The sequence below is a fragment of the Hipposideros armiger genome, unplaced genomic scaffold (assembly GCF_001890085.2).
Source record: "Hipposideros armiger isolate ML-2016 unplaced genomic scaffold, ASM189008v1 scaffold_30, whole genome shotgun sequence".
Taxonomy (NCBI): Eukaryota; Metazoa; Chordata; class Mammalia; order Chiroptera; family Hipposideridae; genus Hipposideros; species Hipposideros armiger.
This window is the reverse complement of record NW_017731380.1, coordinates 1,527,373-1,548,366: the sequence shown is the minus strand read 5'-3', so window position 1 is coordinate 1,548,366 and position 20,994 is coordinate 1,527,373.

Sequence of the window (20,994 nt, the reverse complement as noted above, 5' to 3'; positions counted from 1 at the left end):
TACATGGGATTATCTAGTTTATCTAGATTTTCGTCCCAGAGCATGTTCAAAAGTTATTTATAGTGCCTTCAGTGTTCTGTCAGTTCTTGCTTGCAGGGGTGAAATGATGGGAAGTGGTGTGGAGTCGTGGGAGGAACAAGGCCTTTGGAGTCAGGTAAACCTGATTCAGATCTAAGCTCTGCCACAGACAGTGGCGTAACCGCTTATATCACCTGAAAATGGAGGCAATGATACATATCACTTATGGTTGTCTTGAGATTAAATAAGATGTATGCACTTAGCACATTCTAAAGATCACCAAATGTTGGTTGCCATCTGGGAATAGTCCTATATCATTCCTTGAGCAGGAGTGGCCAATGTCTGACCCACATTGGTCTGCCGGGCTCCTTACATCTCACCTCGCCCTGTGCAAACGTCACACATCGCTGTCAACACAAGGCCATTACACACAAATGTCAGACATTTAACAGGTTGACCTATAGCCGATACAGTCAATTAGTGTAAAAAGCTATCTTTAGATAGGGACGATGAGTTCAGCGTGGCCAATTGGCTACTGTGTCAGTAAAAAATTTGAAATGAAAATTTATAGAGGGACGGAGCAGGAACTAAAGAGCCAAGGCTTGAGGTGGTCAGACCCAGAAATATTTTGACATGATGTGGAAGCAGAATCTATGAGCTGGCACAAACTGTGAGACAGCAAGAGAATTAAGGGAAGTGAGTATGAGTTGGTTGGACTGGCAGCATAAGGACCAGGAAAAGCAAAGCCCGAAAGGCCATCCCGGAAGCAGAGGCTCCATCAACTCTTGCAGCTGAGGGGGGTCCCTAGAGCTGCCACAGATATGACCTCCCCAGCTACTCCATCTCCCTGAGGCTAATCCTCCACACTTCCTATTTTTCCCCTGAGGCTCGGGGGTTTTATCTTTTTATGGGTTTCTAAGAAGGCCTGGCTCCGGTGGTGCAGGTTCTTGTTTAGCCTATTTCTATTTCCACTCTTAGGATAAACTCCTATTTTACTTGCGCTCACTTAAGTAGGTCCCAGGTTTTCTCTTCTCCAAAATTAATATTGTATCAAGGAAAAGAATGTGTCTGATAGCAAGGGAAGATGGCTTCTGAGTGTGGAGTCCCAATTTGCCTGTGGAATTGGCCTGTTTAATTCCAGGTCACAGCTTGGCTAGCCCTTTTTTGTGTATAGAGGCCAGTAGAAATTGGCTTTCTAAGCTTGAGTTTTAGATGTCAGACACCTGTAGTCACTAACTCACTGTCCTTACAACGTTTAATTTTTATGCCCTTAGGGGACAGTGTATAGAGAGGTTAAGAGCATGGCTTTGGCATCAGGTTTAATTTCTACCACTTACCAACTTGGGCAACATTCTTATCTCTCTATGCCTGTTCCATTATTATTATTATTATTATTATTATTATTATTATTATTATTCAAGTTTAAAGGTTATTGCTAGATACTGTGTCAATCTTTTACCAAAACCCTCACTGGTTATATTGTTTGCTTACTTAGATTTCACTTATTAAACTCACAGCTCCTTGAGATCAAATGGGAAATACTTTTTATTTCCATTACTTAACATATAGTAGGTGCCCAATAAATTAATATTTCTTTTTCTAAAACAATCTTCTTATAAAACTTTCATCCTGCTAATTTTCATTCTCTGAATCTTTGGTTTTTTAAACCTCTCTTTAACTCTCCTTTCACATATGGATATAAACTTGTAGTACATATTATGCTTGCTTTAATTATTCATTTATATTATTAAACAGTCTGTTATTTAATTAGTCTCAGTTCAACAACTTTCAGGCTCCTTAAAGCCCATCTTTGCTTAACAGGTTTGCTCCTTTCTTCTGACATGTTTTTTTGCCCTATTTTTGCTCTAAAGTAATCATTGTGCTTACCTTTCTGAGTGTGTTTCTACCTAGGTCTATCTACTTCCACAATTTAGCAATGTCATTTTGAATTCCAATCCCATCTGTTAAGGAGTACACTTTCTCTCTAGGTGACTACATCGGCTAAATCAATGAGTTTCCTATTTCTTCAAACGGGTCATTAATGAAGTGAAAACATACAGTTTCTACCTGCTTTACAAATATAAAATGTTATTTCTCCAAAGCTCAAAGACCATGAGTAGATATGTGAAGAGCCAAATTTAATGAGAGTACAATTATTTTGTAGAAGTCATTTTTATGTAAGAAAAAAACTTTTGTCTGTGAGAACAAATGGTTCAATAAACCTTTGTTTAATTGCTCAGTGCCCTATAACCCGACATTTCAGTTTATTAAATCAAGAGTTAGCCTCATGTAATATTTTCAGTTGTTTTAAAATCTACCTGGGCCTCCCTCTCTGTCTCACATCTGAGTTTATCCAGTGGATATACATTGTATCCTATATGTTGGTGTAAATAAAAATTTGGCAAACCAGCAATTAAGAACATATCCTAATTTTAGTGCAATTTGGATAAGCAACTCTTACAGGCTGGGTAAGAACAGTTTGTATAGATTTTCAGCCATAATTTGTAGAGTCTTTACTTTAATTAGGTGGAATTCTGATGCTAAGATATGTTACTCTAAAGAAAAAAAATGAACCAACAGATCAAAACCTTCAATTGTTTCATTTGATGAAAGTAATAAATCTAAATAATGTGCTAGCACATATAAAAGGAAATCGTTCTTGTTTTTTATCTTGGAAAAATACGTCCTTATTATGAATTCAAGATAGCTTCTTGAGTAAAGTTGTGTTCAGAAACACTTCACCATGTTTATATGTGTGTTCACCTTTTGTGGTGTGTACCCAGGCAGTTCATGCCACTTTGCAGGTCACAGAAGATGACCTGAGCTCTTTACCAATGGCACCCAAAGGTTCCTGTCAAGTCCTCAGGAGAATGTCGTTTCACTGTGCTCTCCACCAAACAGACCTACAGCAGTTTGTTTATATGATTAGCTCCTGGAACATTAGAAAAAAATCGTGACAAAGGTAAAGATTTACAGTCCCGGTTACAATTTAGGCTGAATGTTAGTGGATTAATTTGCTTCATGGAAAAACGTCTTTCATGGAGCTATGAAGACTTTTTTTTTTTTTGTAAGCAAAGACTGAAAAGGTCTCCTGGGGGATGTTTTGTTTTGCTCAATTGGGGCTTTTCCTTAGGTTGTAAATTCCAGCTTTCTAATGTCAGATCCCTCCTTTGTTGAGCTTGAAGGCATTTCTGGAATTACTCAGCAAAGGGACTTTGACAATTCCCTTCCCTGTTCTTAGGTCATAGAGCTGATTTACAGCTGGAGGAGGTTCTCTAAACAGTAGATGAAATTGGTGAAATGTTATCCATTTATTAAAGTGGGTTCAGGAGTTCCTTCTGCTGATCAGTGGGAGTTGATTTTTTGTGTGTGTTTTTTTTGTTTTGTTTTGTTTTTTAAGAAATCAGCCCTGGATGCATCGACTTATTTTGATTTTGTGTTTTATCACAGGAAAGTGAAAGTCACCCGTATAGAAATTGTTTAAGGGTAGATTCTAAAGAGCATACTGATGGTGTGGGTTATGGCAAATTCTAAATTTGCTATTTTAGGTTGATAGCATAAAAGGAGTTTAAGAAATGGCTGCTGTTATAAACTCACAAATTCAATATTTCGTCAACCAACATTTATTGAGTAACCTTTCTGTTCAGGTATATCTCTAGGTACTGTAAACACTGCAGAGAATAAGGTAAACAAACTCTGCCTTTTGTAACTTACTGGGAACAGACAGCAAATAATAAATAAGGGCCGGCCGAATGGTGCATTGGTTAAGAACTGGCTTGGGATGCCAGAGGGTCCCGGTTCGGATCCCACATATGAGGGCCAGTGACACTGCCCTCTGCAGCAAGGATGGTGAACGGCAGCCCAGGACCTAAAGCTGGGCTGCCGCGGTTCCCTGGCGATGGCTAGGCTGCAGTCCCTGCTGCAGTGGGTTGCCATGGGCTACTGTGTGTAGCCAGCAGCCAGCATGAGCGGCCAGCAGCCACTGTGAGCAGCCGTCCAGAAGCCGGCGACTGATCTGCCTTGACCAGGAAGAGCACAATGATGGTGCCAACTTGGGCCAGTGAAGTAACGTCCTCCACAACTAGACTGAAGAACAAAACAACAGCAACTTGTCTGTTCCCCTCCCCCAATTCCCCAATAAAATCTTAAATAAATAAATAAATAAATAAATAGCAAAATGGCAGGCAGTGTTCGGGGCTATGAAGAAAAATACAGCCCAGGAAGAGTATCGAGAATTGGGAGTCATAGTCATTTTAGGTATGTATAAGTTTTCTACTGCTGCGTTAACAACTTGCCACAAATTTAGTGGTTTAAAACAATGTATATTGTCTTACAGCTCTGTAGATTAGAAGCCATATACTCCTAAAATCCAGGCATCACAGGCTCTAGGGGAAAAGCCTGTTCCTTGCATTTTCCAGATTCCAGAGGCTTTGGCTTGTGATCCATTTCCTTCCGTTTTCAAAGCCAGCAACATCACATGTCTCTGACCCTTCGTTTGTTGTTACAAGTCTTTCTGACCACAGCCAGGAAAGGTTTTCCTGTAGTAAGAGCTCATGTGATTACATTGAGCCCAGGCGATAATCCAGGACAATCTCTTCATTTTAGAGTCAGTTAATTAGCAGCCCTAATTCAACCTGCAACCTTGATTCCCTTTGTCACATTAGAAAACATACTTACACCTATTTAGATGCTCAAATCATCTCAAATTTGGTCAGTGGGAGCCTTTTCAAGCCAGGTCCTATGTCCTTCTGACACGTCCCTATCCTCACTTTCTTGCTTCTGACAGAATGTGATGATCCAGGCCCATTTTGTACTTTCCTAGCTCAGCCCAAAATCGATCAGTCATTTCTTCTAGAATCCCTATTCTATCTAGTAAAAAAATGGGTAAGCAGTTATTGATATGCTCATTGTTTTTGAAATCTGTATGTGTTCTGAAGGTGAGTCTGAAGGTATGAGGAAAAAAAAAAAGAGGGGGAGGGAGAGGAATAAAGGATGAGTCCAAGGTTTCTGACCTGAGCTAATGGGAGGATGGAGTTACCGTGATCTGAGATGGGGAAAGCTGAGATGGAGTAGGTTTGGAGGGAGAATCTAGAATTCAGTTTGGCCATGTTAAGCTATGATGCCTATTAAACATTCTAGTGGAGATGGCAAGTAGGCAGTTATCTACGTGGGTCTATAGTTCTGGAGAGAATTATGGACTGGGGATAGAATTTGGGAGTCATCATATAGATGGTATTTAAATTCATTAGAAGGGATAAGATCACCAAGGGAATAAACGTAGATAGTGAATATAGCCAGGGTCTGCTTCCCGGGGGACACAGCATAAGAGGTCAGGGAGAAGAGGAACATGCAATAAAGGAGACTCAGAAAGAGTGACCACTGAGGTGAAAGGAAAACCAGATGAACTTGGTGTTCCAGAGGCAAGAGAAAAAAAAAAAAAGTATCAAGGAGAGAGTGATGAACTGTGTCAAATGCTGCTGCTAAGTCAAGTAAGGCGAGGACTGAGAATTAACCATTACTGGGGAGGCGGAAGCAGTTAGCCTGATTGGAGTGACTTTAAGTGAGAATAGGAAATGTGGAATTAACCCGAACAAATGTAGATAAATTATTTCAAGGGCCTACCGCAGAAACAGGGTGAAGGAATGGGGCAGTAACTTCTGGAGAACTGATATCACAAGAAGGTTTAAAAAAAAAAAACCCAAAAAAGGAAGAAATACTAACATGTTTGTAAGCTGATGGAAGTAATGGATTGAGTAGAGAGAGGAAAAATTGATAAATTTTGATAAAAATTGATAAAGCTATAGGTGGGATGGGTAGAATCTGTTTCTATGACATTCCCAGCTTTTAGAGGCTACACACGTTCCTTAGCTCCTGACTCCTTCTTCCATTTTCAAAACCGTTCCTAGTAGGTAAGTCCTCTTCACACCTCTCTGACACCTCTTCCCATCATCTCTCTCTCATTGCACACAGGAAAGATTCTCCAATTTTAAGGATTCCTACGATTAGATTGGACACACCCAGATAATTTAGGAGAATCTCCCCATCCCAAGGTACTTTCACCTTGATCACATCAGCAAAATCCTTTTCGTCTTATAAAATAACATATTCACAGGTTCTGGAGATTATAATTTGGACATCTCCCTAGGGTCATAATTCTGCCAACCACAACATCCCCGAGGTACCAGAATACTTGCAATAGATGGTTTCTTAGCTGCTTTTGTTTATTCCTTTAACTTCCTTAGCTTACTCTTTAATTATGCAGACTGGTATAAATTTCTTGTGAGTTCTCATGAATTCTAGGTGAGTAGAACTTAATTCCATGTGTTCTTATACATGGGCCTTATGGCTCTGTTTAATTAACTGATGTTAATTAGCTCTGCATTTGCTCAGCTATCGGGGAAAAGAAGATGGATATGACTCCCAGTTTGACATCCCACTCTTCGCCTGCAAATAATGTTTTCCAGGCTTCCTTGCATCTGGCTTCTACTTAAGTCCCCTCAGTGGAGGCATGGTGAGAGATTAGACAAAGGAAGAAGGAAGCAGCCATGCTAGCTCTCCCTCTGTATTTCTGCCTCATGGGGTGGTTTCCTGAAGTCTATAGTCTCAGCAGCCCTGGGCAGTCTCCTCCATAGCTCTAGCTCCAGATGGAGGCCTGGCTTCTGAATTCTAGTTCCACCCCCTCTTCTCTAGGGGTACTTGTGGCTTTCCGCTATTGCTAATCTCTGGGTTGCATCCTTTCCCTATTTGGCATCTTAGTTCTTCCATCACTGTGTAATCCATTCACTATATTAAATTTCCTCCATTTGAAATATCTACAGTAGGTACCATTTTCCTGATTTAACTTTCACTGATAGAATGGCAAATAAAACTATGCTGGTTTCAACTTTGCATTCATAAGCATAATCTTCTGTAACAATCTGAAAGGGACACTATTAAAAAAAAAACACAGTTTGACAGAAAATCCATTCCATTTGTTTAGAGGTGTATTTAAGAGATTTAGCACACTCATGGCATTCCTGACATGAAATATGTGGCTCGATGTTTACTTACTGAGACTAATGTCATAGGCTGAGCTCCACTGACAAAGGAATTTCAGGAAGCTACTCTGTGAACTGCTAAGGATTAGATTTCTGAATGATGAGTCCAGTGGTGTTGGTGTAGCAAAGGACAGGACCATATCCCACTGCCATTGCCAATCAAGGACACTCAATCATGGCTTTGGGGCACAAAGGACAGGATAAAGAGAATTCCACATATCTAATAAGTGGTTTCCTCTATTCAAGGAGAGAGAAAACTAGGGCAAGAATGCAATTTGGGCTGGTAAGTGGCTGGCTACCCCTCGTTTCTTCTTCTTAAAAAAAAAAATACAGACACAGTGGAAAAGGGATGAAGGGAAGTCTGCTCTCCTCTGAATAGTAAGGCTATTAACAAGAAGAAAAAGATTAAAAAATAATTTGCATACATGATTATTAGGATGGAAAATGATGACTCTAACTACAGTTCTTGACACAACTTTGTGGCTTTCTGTGGTTGAGATAATGTACATAAAGCAGAGACCCCACCATCTGACTAATTAACTCGGCAGCAGGGAAGGAACGGATGAAAGGATAATTAATAGGTCAAAGACCCAATGCTGTGTTATGATTATTTGAATAATATTATGATAATTTGAATAACGTACAAGAGTTTGTGAAAATTGGTTGCTGGCTAGGACTCCAGCTGACAAAACATTTGAATCATGCTCATTTTATACCTCCTGGGTAGCTTTCCTTCCTTCCTGAAAGTACTGAGCATATGTTTGAATATAGGGGGTAAGGTAGGGGGGGAGAAAGAAATGGGTGGGAAATGACTGTGAAAAAAATATCGTTTTCAATGTCCATGGCAGAATTAAATTGTTTTCAATGTCTACAGCAGAATTCCTCCATTTCTATTCACATTGAAGTGACCTTAACTGGTCAGTCCAGTTGCAGGCAGATAATAGACACTGCCACATTCGAGGCTGCAGTGTCTGGTCAGTGGAATGAAAAACTCAGTGCCTATTTCCCGGTTCGAAAAAAAATGAATTACTTCATTAGATCAAGTCTATGGTTGATGGATTTTCATCTTGATTTAGAAAAACAAAACTAAAGAATTATTTTTATTTTAAGCAGGTAGGGGTTTTAAACCTAAGACATTTATCTAGAATTTTTTAAACACACTAAATGTTGAGTGGGTCCTTCACAAAACTTTGTTTTGAAAGTCTTGTAGGTTATTAACTAATATAACAGTATTTATAATATTCCCACAGTCAACATTTGTTCATTCCCATATCATTTTCCATTTCAGTGGCTTTTTTCCCCTTTAGTTCCTGTAATAGGGAAGATGGACTTCACTGTCAACATCCAAGCAGCAATCTAGAACGTGGCCTGAGGGTGTTTGGGACGAGTAATAAAAAGGCCAACCTGTTTTCTGCTGCATGGGTTTATTTCCTGCAGGAGTTCTGTGTGAATTTTATTACTTATATGAGTTTTATTACTTATCCTTCCATTTTACCATTAATCTAGTAATTCTCAATTGGGCGAGGTTTTGCCCCGTAGGGGATACTTGGAAATGTCTAGAGACAGTTATGTTTGTCAGGACTTGGGAGAGCTACTGGTATCTGGAGGGTAGAGATTAGGAATGCTGCTAAACATCCTATCAGGCACAGGACAAGCCCTACAGCAAAGACTTAATCAGGCCCCAAATGCCAATAATGCTGAGGTTGAGAATCCGCATAGATCCAAAGGAGGCCTTTGGTGAATGCAAGAATGGAAATGATGCTGCCTTGTCCACGATCCTCCTTAAATTTACTGTAAGCCTTTTTTTCCACTTCAAAGGTTATGATTCTAAAAATAGGAAAAATGGGGCACTGCATTGCATATTCCTGAATGACTAACTATGCTAGCATTTTAGGTGTATATGTTATATGGCTGCTGTTTGGTTATTAAGGATTAACATTAATGGATGAATAAATGCAAGTGACCCCTAGTCCCAAGAAGTCAAAGGTCAAAGATAGGTAAAAGATGAACCTAGGAGATAGAAAGGGTTTATTTTCCTAAAGGGCTGGCTATTCAGATAAGCAGTGGCCTTAGGGGAGCTTGTAGGGCTATTGAGACTCTCCCTGCAGCCTGACGTGATAGAGCTGTGGGTATCAAGAAAGGTGAGCATGATGTCAGAACAAAGCTGAGCTCTGTCTCCTAAAGCTATGATCTAGATATCCACCTGCACAGGGTTGCAATCCCATGTAATCTCACTAGCTAATTTTTGTTTTGTTTTATGTTTTGTTTTTTTTATGAGTTTATTTGAGCCAAACTGACAACATATGACAACAAATGCTCTTCACATCAGCTATTTGAAAGGGTTTTCATTAAAGACTTAATTGAGGGTGTGCCACTTATTAATTATTATGACTGGTAGGTGAATTAAAGGGACAGCTTTATTCCTGAAGTAAAAGCACAAACAAGGACTATAAGCTCTCAGGGGACAGCACTGATAGTAAAGAACATGCTATTTGGTATTTAAGAATACTTATCATAAAATTCGATTAAGTATTTGATTTGTACTTGGAAGGAGTGACTGGGATTTCAACTAGTTTAGAGTTTCAGTTTTCCAGCTTAAATATTCTCTCCTTTATTTCACTTCCTAAAGCAAGCATTACTAATATTTAGGTTGCCAAGCAGCCCACAAGAAGCACCTGTATCCACTACCCAGTTTCTGTAAATAAATAAAAAATACAGAAAGTAAAACAAGTGCCATTGTTATGTCGTTAATGACTTCATATAGGAGAAGACATTATACACGTTTTATAATTAGAATGTAATTCTCGAACAACAAACATGTGTAGTTATGTATGACTATGTAACACTTGAGTTACAAATGTATGAAGTTATGTAGGTATCTTTGAGAAATAACAGGAGTCAGTCAGATGCAGAAACTTTTATCAATAATGTAGTGAGAATGTGGAATAATATAATCTCTCCTGCTTTCATTTATTTATTAAGCCTTATATTTTAAATGTATGTTGCTCACTTTTGTATTCTTAACATAAAGGAAAATTCAATAAAATCTTCCTGTGAACAAAAACAGACATTTCTTTTTTTTAACTGTTGGCTTTTCCTGTTGACAAAAGAGTTTGGAAATAAGAACTAAAGGTAGGGCCGGCCAAGTGGCGCGATGGTTAAGAACTCGCTTGGGATGCCAGAGGGCCCCGGTTCGGATCCCACATATGAGGGCCAGCGACACTGCCCTCTACAGCTAAGATGCTGAACAACAGCTCAACCTGGAGCTGAGCTGCCGTGAGTCGCCGGGGACGGCGTAGGCTGCAGTCCCTGCGGCAGTGAGTTGCCATGGGCTACCGTATGTAGCCAGCAGCCAGCGTGAGCAGCCAGCAGCTGCAGTGAGCGGCCGTCCAGAAGCCGGCGACTGATCTGCCTCACCAGGGAAGAGCGCAATGATGGTGCCAACTTGGGCCAGTGAAGCAGCGTCCTACACAACTAGATTGAAGAACAACTTGTCTGTTCCCCTTCCCCAATTCCCCAGCACTGTTCCCATCCCCCCAATTCCCCAATAAAAATCTAAAAAAAAAAGAGTAAAGACACAAGGCTATAAAGTGCCAACTCTTAAAAAAAAAAAAAGAACTAAAGGTACATCCACTGACATCCATCAACACAGTAGGAGATAAAGCATGTGGTATTGTACTTTAAATTTTGGTTAAATAATAAGCCATATTTAAATAATAGGCATATATACATATTGTGATGTTAAAATATGAAGAAACGATTGTGATGCTTAGTTTGGGAATTTTTTGGTAGATAAATTTGGTAAAATTTTGGTACATAAAAACAATATTTCAAAAACAGAATTATGTTGGGTTGATATTTGAAATCCCAACTTACAGTTAGTCCATTGAAGAATACAACTCCTTTGTAACTTGGAGATTGTCAAAATGCTCTGCTAGACCATTAAAAGGTATGATCTAAGATTGATGGATCAAAACAGCAAATGCTAAGAAAAGAATGAGTAGCAGACATTAAAAGAAAAGCCACTACAATGCAGAGGTCTAGTGTCCTTGAAGTATTCTTCACCAAATCAGAGATCAGTTCCTCAAACATAGACACAACCATAAAAGTAAGCTGTAGAGCCTTTTCTTAATTCAACCAGAGTCTGAGAGATATATGAGAAGTAGTTACACCAGGGGCCCTTCTGTGATATCCCTGAGTCCCAAGGCAGGAGAGGAACCAAGCAGAGCTGGGGCTGGGAGGAAGTGCTTCTGCAGAGAATACGGTGCTCCTCAAGCCATCTTGTTCTAGGCAGTTTTTCACAGCTCTGAGCAAGACAGCTCTATTGACTTTTAGCATCAATTAACATCAGTTAACGGTAAAGCAAGGGTGGCCTACAACTTACTTCATGACACACTATTATAAAAGCAGGTCAGCCCGAAGTGTGGTTCCTACCTTAAGTTACCATAATACCCAGAAGCTCCTGGCTGAGTAGAATTTTTAGTAGGGACTTTAACTCGCTCATCAAGCATTTTTCCTATTTGCCCACAGTGTGTGAATTTGTGGTTTGTAACAGCCCCTTATTTCCAGCCTCTGGCTTCATCTCCTAGCTAATATGTTACTCACCCAACCCCACTGAGGGTTCTCATGCCTACCTTATAAAGTTTCTCACTAGTTCAGCTCCTACAATGATTTCGGGAAAACATTTGCAGATGCTGTCAGTGCCACAAGTCTACCTCTTGGCACTCACTGCTCTAATATTCACTAGTAACGCTTACTACACGCATGCACCTGTGACTCTTGTCTAGAGCCAGAAGTGCCAGGAAGTTACTGCTGCCAGAAACTGCCTTCAGTCAATGACAAAAGGAAGTTCGGGAAAGAAGTCCCCCAGATTTCTTACTGCTAGAGAGAGTGTGGATCGCCACAACAGGTGCTCTGTACTTTCTCCTAGAATTACCCAGTAGGATTGAGCCCAGTTGTTCACAGTAGGAATGATAACCTATAAATAAAAAGTCCTTTCAAAGTGAGAGGCAAAAAAGAGCCTTTATTTGAGATCAGTAAGAATAGCTATTCGGGACACACTGATGCAGGCAGAAGCCCAAATAGTGTTCTGATTAGGAGAGAAAGGCAATGGGTATTTATGAGAAGCCAAGGGGAATAATTACATCAATAGAAGGAAGGCATTTCTGTTGATGCAGATAATATAACATAGTGATGCTAATTCAAACAATGTTTTAATTTTTAGTTTGGTAGCCTTCAGTCCAGTAGTCATAATAGCAATTTTCTTATCTTTGCAAACAGTTCTTTCAGACACAATGTTGCCCGAGACCCAGCCCAAAGGTTATTTTGCCCTGTTATAACATTCCAAAGATTTGAGGCGTAAGATGTGCAAAGCAACTCCCCTGGCGTGGCAGCCCAGCTGCATTTTAAAGTAGCTCCATTTTTTTTTTTTTTACAGTAAGCTGCTCCTTAATGCACCCTGCTATCGGCTTCTTTCCTTTTCCACTGCCACGCTCCCATTCGTCTACCACTGCTTCCTGAGATCACCTCCCAAATTAACTTCTTGCTCTCAAATCCTTGTCTCAGGACCTACTTCAAGGGGAGCCTAACTTAAGAGATTGATTTCAGTGCCCATGCGGTCAACTCCTATGCTGCCCTTGGCTCATATGAGAGTTCTTGTAGCCCAGTGACTTTGGTCTTCAAAGTCATGGACTAGCTCTTAGCTCCTGGCACAGCTCCAAATTTGAGACCTTAAATTTCAGAATTCCATTCTTTGAACAAACCTATGGAACCACTTCTCCCCGCTGCTCTCCAACTCTTCGAACTTATTAACACCTGCAGCCTTGAGTATCCCCTGATTTGAGGTTACTTTCCCCATATCTATACACACTGTTAATTGGTTAATTATGTCCTTCTGCATCCTCACCTGTTCTCTTAACCCCTCAATCACCTTCTACTTTGACCTTGAAAATTCTCAAATAGATTAACTGAATCATCTTGTTTAGATTCAGCTTTCCACCCCCAACCTTACCCATGTGCTCAATACATTCCAGCTACATAAACCTTCTCATTATTCATTAAAAATGCTGTTTTTTTCCATGCCACTGTATTCATGCTTCTGGTGTGCTGTTCTGATCTTTGGAACTCCTGTCTTCCCTTCCTTAAAAGCTAACCCCTCAGTGGTGTCTTCCCTGATACTGTCAGGCAGAATTAATTGCTGCCTGTTGTGGTTTTCATACCATTCTATATAGTACTCATTAGAAATATCATCACATGGAATTGCAATTATTTATATGTCTGCCTTCCAGCCAGAGTATGAACTTGAGGACAAGGATCGTCTTTAATCATCAATATTCTGAGTTCCTAAGGCTGAATAGGCTAGAAGATAGCAGGTAGTCATTTAATGTGTGATGAATGAAAAAAAGTTGCTTATTAAAGTCACAGTCCTTTTTCCCCAGTACTCCATCTGATTTTCACAGAAAACAAATTTGTTGCTTGTTATTTCGGTGGGACCTAGTTGTTGCAAAGTCCTTTATAATAGCTTATCTTAACAGGTTGGTATGTGTCATTCCCCAATTCTCACATGATCTGTTCTCTGGTTCTTCTGCCCACATATCTTCCACTTTAGCTAGGTGTTTTCAATTACAACTCAGCCCAGACTGACAGTGATCGGATTGGTTTCTGCCACCACAGAAACCATAAAACAGCTTTGGATCTAATTTGATTTGCTGTCTCCCAGGCACAGCCCTACCTTTGCTTAGGTAAACAGTAAGTGTCCTTATGCTTTAAGTCACTATTATATTGGCTTTTAATTAGTTGCAGCTAAAAACAATCCTAGTCAATGAACATATGAATGAATACTTTTAAATTGCATTAAGGAAAGGACACGTATTTAGAGAAGCAGACAGAAAAGGTGGAGGAAGGAAGTACTGGAGTGAGGAGAAGTGTAGAGTGAGGAAGAACTAACCTATAGAGGCTTTATGCCATGGACAAGCCTTAAACAGAGCATTAAATAAGGCGGAGGCATTCTCTGGCAAAAAGAGAAATGAACATTCTTGAATGGGCATGCTCAATGACTAGAGGTAGGAGAGAGTAGGGGAACTCATTTTCCCATAGAAAACAACAAGCTACTTCAAAACAAATATTTGAAACATAAGTGTATATGAGTTAGCAGAACTCATTATTTCTGATTCACGAACAGCAGAACATTAGTTCTGCACCATGGAGGGACAATTGTCCTGGTGGTCCTGAGCACTGCAGCACCACGTATACAAGCATGTAAAAAGCAGATCTGTGCCTCCTGGTTACACTAACAGATAACAGCATAATGTAGAACTAGCCACTTAATACTGCTCAGTTTCTTCATTTTTGGAAAAGAAAAGAATGAGACCGAAGATTCAAGGTCCTTTCAACTCACGTCCACAACTCAATGGTCCCAAAGTTAAAAGATTTTTTTCTACAAGTTCTGTCTTAATGCTCTTATGCTTTCTGAATCTTCATTTAAAATACGCTAACTAAAGTTCTTAAAAATTACCAAACGAAAGTGTAAGAGTAGGGCATGGGAGACGGTTATCAAGAAAAATTATATTTTATATTCAATAATTTTTTTCTGAGCCAAATTGCTTTTATCAGAGCATTTTCTACTTTTACTGCTTGTTGCTTTTAGCCCATTAGACAGCTGATTAATACTCTGAATTGTATCTCAAACATTAAGTTTTGTCAATACTAAATAAATAATGATAGTATTTCCTTTCTGCTTCTGGACTTATGGACCATGATCATAAAATTTTTTAATTTTCAGAATAGTGAAAACATTCCTCTTTCTCAAAGAGCAGACAATTTCAAGGATAACATGTGCAATGACATTACATCCCTATTAGAAAAACAGCTTCTTCATGATAGAGAAGAGAATGGTGGCCCAGGATGTGTTGGACAAGGTCTGGTTCCCGTGGAAACCAATGTTCACAGGCTCTGACAGCACATGGTCACCTGATGATCTTGGATCAAACAGCTGCACACAGCATCTCAGGTTACATTGTCAAATGAAAAACAACCCCAGACTCACAACTGAAAATTCATGAGGCACCTTGTCAGATGTTGACAATGGCCTTGGACACACTAGAGCAGACATGACTGAGAACCAACCATGAACATTAGAAGAACATCTTGAGATATTAAATCTGTCTGCCTCCAACATTCTATTTGTGAGAATAAATAAGTTATACTTTCTTGTTTTTTAATGATATGGGCTAAAATTTATTTGGATACTTGGCTCTATTTAGACTGTCCTTTAAAAAAAATAGGACATGTGTTTCTCTAAATTCAGGTGTATGCCTAACAGTGGTTCTGTATACTCTCTGGTAGTACTTAGTTTTGCAATGTATATGAACTACAGATATTTCTTAGACTACACAATAATATGAATGATATATTCCAACATAACTTAAAGCTTTTGTTTTTAACCCTGAGGAACATAGTTGTATTGAGGGTTATATTTTGTTGTTATTGTTTTGTTTTATTCTCTTTTGGTCTGAACTTCATGTCACTATTTTTTTTTTACCCTTATGGCTATGGTGTGAAGGATAATTAAATTTGTATTGAGTTTTGTGAACCCTGTGGAGAAAAAATTTATACTCAGTTAGGAAATCTTGGAAGCATGAAGTTTTATACACAAATTCTGGGATTTCTGTTGTTATCTTGTTAGAAATCTTGAGAGCTAACCAAGAAATAGAAATATAGAGCACACCTAGAGAATCTGGGAAAAAATTGGAAAGACTGAAATTGAGAAATGTTTAGTTTTTTTTTCAGAATTTATCCTGAGGTAGTTAAAGTAAATTATCTAGATAAGATTAGGTCTGAAATAGAAGCACACTAAGAACTGATTTTTGAAATGAGATATAAAGGCTCTGAAGGTATCCAGTCATAAATGATAGGGTTTACACATAATTGTTTTTAAATATTTAATCAGCAAACAACATTCTTATCAATCATGTTTACCACTGGTGAATTTCAAGGTAGACCTACAATGAGATTCAACAGGAAAAAATTATAAACTGAAATTATAATAAATTCCTTAAGCCTTTTCTCGTATATGAAATGGGAATGCATATTCAATACAACATTTGATGGTTAAATGATCCACTGAGTACTGAATATACACAGAGACATGTTTCCAGAACACTTGAAGAACACTACAACCGTTTAAAATTAATTACTTTATAGAAGCTGACTTTTTTAGTCAGTGGAACATTTTTAAAAGATGGAAATGATTCATAAGAAATATTATTATTAATTATTAATAAACAGTATCATCTGGAAAAAACACAAAGCTTTCTATGGAATACTGAATGTATGGACGTAATGATGGGGAACAGCTGGGTCAGCACAGCCATGTATTAAGTTGGAAGGCAGGAAAGAACATAAGTTACTTCCTGCTGGCTAGCTATTGGCATAAAGAAGAGCTAACAGGCTGATCCTTCTGAATGTATTTTGGTGAAATTTTCCAAATTTTTACTGGTTTATTAAAGGCCCATCTTTTATGAGTTACCTTGATTGATATTTTTGCAAGTGCACCTTCCTGGTGATCAGTTAAGCTTTGGAAAACGTTCCTTTCCACTTAAAACCAAAACCAAACCAAACAAAAAGATCGTAGTCAGCACATACCATTTTCTCACAAAATCTGCCCTTGACTGAAATCTTTATTGAGTATAAATGTATTATCATATTCATTACTTCATGTTCATGGATTGGAAGACTTTGTGTCAGTTTTCCCCAAAATTGATCTCAATGCAATCACAATAAAAATTTCAACAGGTGTGTGTGTGTGTGTGTGTGTGTGTGTGTGTGTGTGTAGACAATCTGACTTTAAAGTTTATATGAAATGCAAAAAGCCAAGAATTACCAAGGGATTCTTGAAAAATAACAAAGCTGGAAGCCTTTCACTACCAGATATCAAGACTTACTATAAAGCTACCAAAATTAAGACAGTGTGGTATTGCAGCAAGAATAAACAAATAGTTCAAAGAACACAATAGAGTTTCCAGAAACAGAGCTACACATATCTGTCACCTTATATATGATTGTCTGATTCATGACAAAAGGGACACTGCAGTGCAGAGGGAAAAGGAATTTTTTTTGATAAATGACATTAGGTCAGCTAGCTATCTATAAAGAAAAAAGTTTATCATGAAAGAAAAAAATTTATCATGACCTCCATATCACACTAAACACAAAAATAGACACACAAAAATCAACTCAAAATAGATCAAAGACTTATGTAAACATAAGACCTGAAACTGTAAAACTCCTGAAGAAGACACAGGGGAAATATTTTTTTAAAACAGAATGCAGAAAACACTGATAATAAAGGAATAATTTTTAAAAATTGGACTACATTAAAATTACCAACTTCTTTTCATCAAAAGATATCATTAAGATAGTGAAAAGGCAAAGAACAGAATGGAGAAGATTTTTTTTTAATATGTAAAACTTACAAAGATATCATATACAAGATAACCCCAATAAATCAATAAGAAAAAAGTAATAAACCAACCCAATAGAAAAATGAGCAAGAAACTTGCAGAGGCACTTCTCAAAAGAGAATATACAAATGGCCAATAAATATGTTAAAGATATTTAGCCTCATTAGTCATCAGGGAAATGCAAAAAAACAAAACAAAAAATACCCCAACCCTAGTGAGAAACCACTTCACACCTTTTAGAATGGATAAAATTTAAAAGACTGATAATTTCAAATGTTAAAAATGATATGGATAACTGGAACTCTCATAAACTGTTGATAGACAAATAATTTAGTAGTATCTAATAAATTTGGACAAAAGCATAACCTGCAATCAGAAATTTTACCCCTGGAGATACATGCTCAAAAGAAATTTGCATATATGTTCACCAAAATAGATGTATAAGAATTTTTTAGCAGCACTATTTGTAATCGTGTGAATCTGGAAACAATGCACCATTCATCAACATTTGAGTGGACAAATAAGCTATGTCATATAAAAACAATAGAATAGTTAAATCATCGCTATGGGCTACAATAGGGAGACAATCACAAACATTGTGTTTAACAAAGGCAGCTACAAAAAGAGTTATATGCTGTATGATTTCACTTATGTAAAGCTCAAAAAGTGGCAAAGCTAATTATGGTGTTAGAAGTCAAGACAGTGGTTACCTTAATGGTGACTGAGAGAGGGCATGAGAAGGACTCCCAAAGAGTTAGTAACGCTGTTTCTTCATCTGGGTGCTGGATATATGGGTGTGTTTACTTTGTGAAAATTCAATACTGTACATTTATGAGTTATTTACATTTTTGTATTATGTTATACTTCAATAAAAAATTCATTTAAAAAAGCCATTGAGCTCTGACAATTAAGTTCGTGAACTGAACCTAGTAAAAGTGCTACATACCTCATTGCTGAATATCACTAAGGTCACCTTCCCTTTGGGAAGCTATGCACCTATTCCAGTGCTTAGTCCACCCTTCAAAGCAATTTTGGAATTCTTTTTCTGGAATGGCCATCAGAGCTGTCATTGTGTTATCCTTAATGTACTGAATGGTATCAAAATGTCTTCCTTTAAATATTTCTTTTATCTTTGCATAAAGAAAGAAGCCACTGGGGGAATATCAGGTGAGTAGGGAGGGTATTCCAATACAGTTATTTGTTTACTGGCTAAAAACTCCCTCACAGACAGTGCCGTGTGAGCTGGTGCATTGTCGTGATGCAAGAGCCATGAATCGTTGGCAAAAAGTTCAGGTTGTCTAACTTTTTCACGCAGCCTTTTCAGCACCTCCAAATAGTAAACTTAGTTAACTTTGTCCAGTTGGTACAAATTCATAACGAATAAATAACCCCTCTGATATAAAAAATAGGTTAGCAACATGTTGCAACAAGTTTGCGAACTTAATTGTCAGACCTCATTCCTGCACATAATTCAAGCTTTATGGAAGAAAGCTTGGCAATATCTATGAGAATTTTAATACATTTATAATCTTCAATCAAGCAACTTTACACTTAAGAAATTACCGTCTTAAAAGACTTAAACAAAGGCACAGAAATATGTTCTTCGCCCCCTTGGTTAGTCCCTTCTATTGGCACACTGTCATTTCCCTGCTTTCATGGCACCACAGTCATCTAGTTTCCCTGCCTCTCTGGCATTTGTTCTTGGTTTTCTTCGCTGGTTCTGCCTCCTCTTCCACCCCTCTAAATGTAGGAGGCTCCCACGCGTCTGCCATGTGCCCTCATCCCTTCCTTCTGATTTCTTTCCCCATAGGACCTCTTACAGTCTAATGGTTTTAAGCGCCATGTAGATGCTCCCAATTTAATTTCTCTAGGTCTGTCCCCTAAGCTCTAGTTTTATACAGTAAAACCTTGGATTGTGAGTAACTTGGTTTGTGAGTGTTCCACAAGATGAGCAAACATTTCTAATACATTTTAACTTGGTAAACGAACGATGTCTTGCCATATGAGTAGTTTGTTTCCAGAACAAATTATGCTCACAAACAAAGGTATTACTGTATATCCAATTTCCAACTTGCCATTTCTGCTTGGCTATCCAATTGGCATAGCAGATTTAATATACTCAAAATGGCATTCTTCATACCTCGCTTGGTCAAACTCATTTCTGCCCAGTCTTCCTCATCCCAGCAAGTGGCACCGTCATCCTCCCAATTGTTTGCGACCCAGATCTAGGAGTAACCCATTACACACCCCCTTTTCTTTCCTGCCCATTCAGTCCTTCACCAAGATGATTGTTGTGCTTGAATCTGTTCACTTCTCTTCATCTCCATGGTCATCCCTGGAGTCATTAGATCCCAATTAGGGCCCTTAGCTGGTTTCTTTAACTCAATTCTTCCCCTTTAATCGTTCACTTTCTAGCCAGAATAATCTTTTAAGTCATAAACAAGATCATGCCACTCCCTTACTTGAAGAACTTAAATGGTTTCCCATTGTTTTTAGATTAAAATCAAGGCTCTTCCCCAGGATGGCCTACAAGGCCCTGCCTAACATGATACGGATATCATTACCCACTTTCCCCCTTGTTCTCTGTACCCCAGTCACACTGTCCTCGCTTTTGTTCCTCAAGTACCCCAGGCCCTTTCTCTCCCCTGGGCCTTCGTATTTGCTTTTCCTTTGCTCAGAATGGCCTTGCTCTGCAGAGGGCTGTAGCATCCTCATGCTTTAAGCCTCTGCTCACATGTTCCCTATCCAGAGAACTCTTCCCTGGCTTCCTGATCTAAATTGGCCTCACCAGTGACTTATTGTCTCATCCCTTTATTTTCTTCGTGACATTTATCATTACCTGATCATTTTAAATACGTATCTACCTGCAATCTGTAATCACTTTATTTATGTACATATTTTCTTCCTTACTAAAATGTAAGCTGAATGAGGGCAAGGTTAATGTTTGTTTGCCTTATTCACCAGCACCTATTATAGCTGCTGGAAATGGTAGACATTCAAAAAGTTTTTGTTGAATTAAGGAATTCAGAAATTGCCACATTATTTGTAATTATGAAATATTGGAAACAACACAATGTACTGGTTAAATAAACTGGTATCTGACTATACTGAAGTGAAAAAAGTATATGTCTTGGGTTACCTTATATCATCCAGCTGAGAAATTCAGAAAGCAATATCCCTGAAAAGAATTGAAATGGATTTGGGTTAAAGACGCATCAGAAAAGAGAGAGTGTGGACATAGGTCGGTTCCAGGGCCTGCAGTGGTTAAGTCCAAAGTTTCTCCTGGTCACAGTTCTCATCTGGGAGTGATTTTTCCCCCAAGGAGACATTTGACAGTGACTAAAGGCATTTTTTTATTTTCATACTTGGGAGGAGGGCAACAGGTGCTACTGGCATCTAGTGGGTAGAGACCAGGGACAGTGCTAAGCATCCTACAATACACAGGACAGCTCCCACAAAAAAAAAAAAAAAAAAAAAAA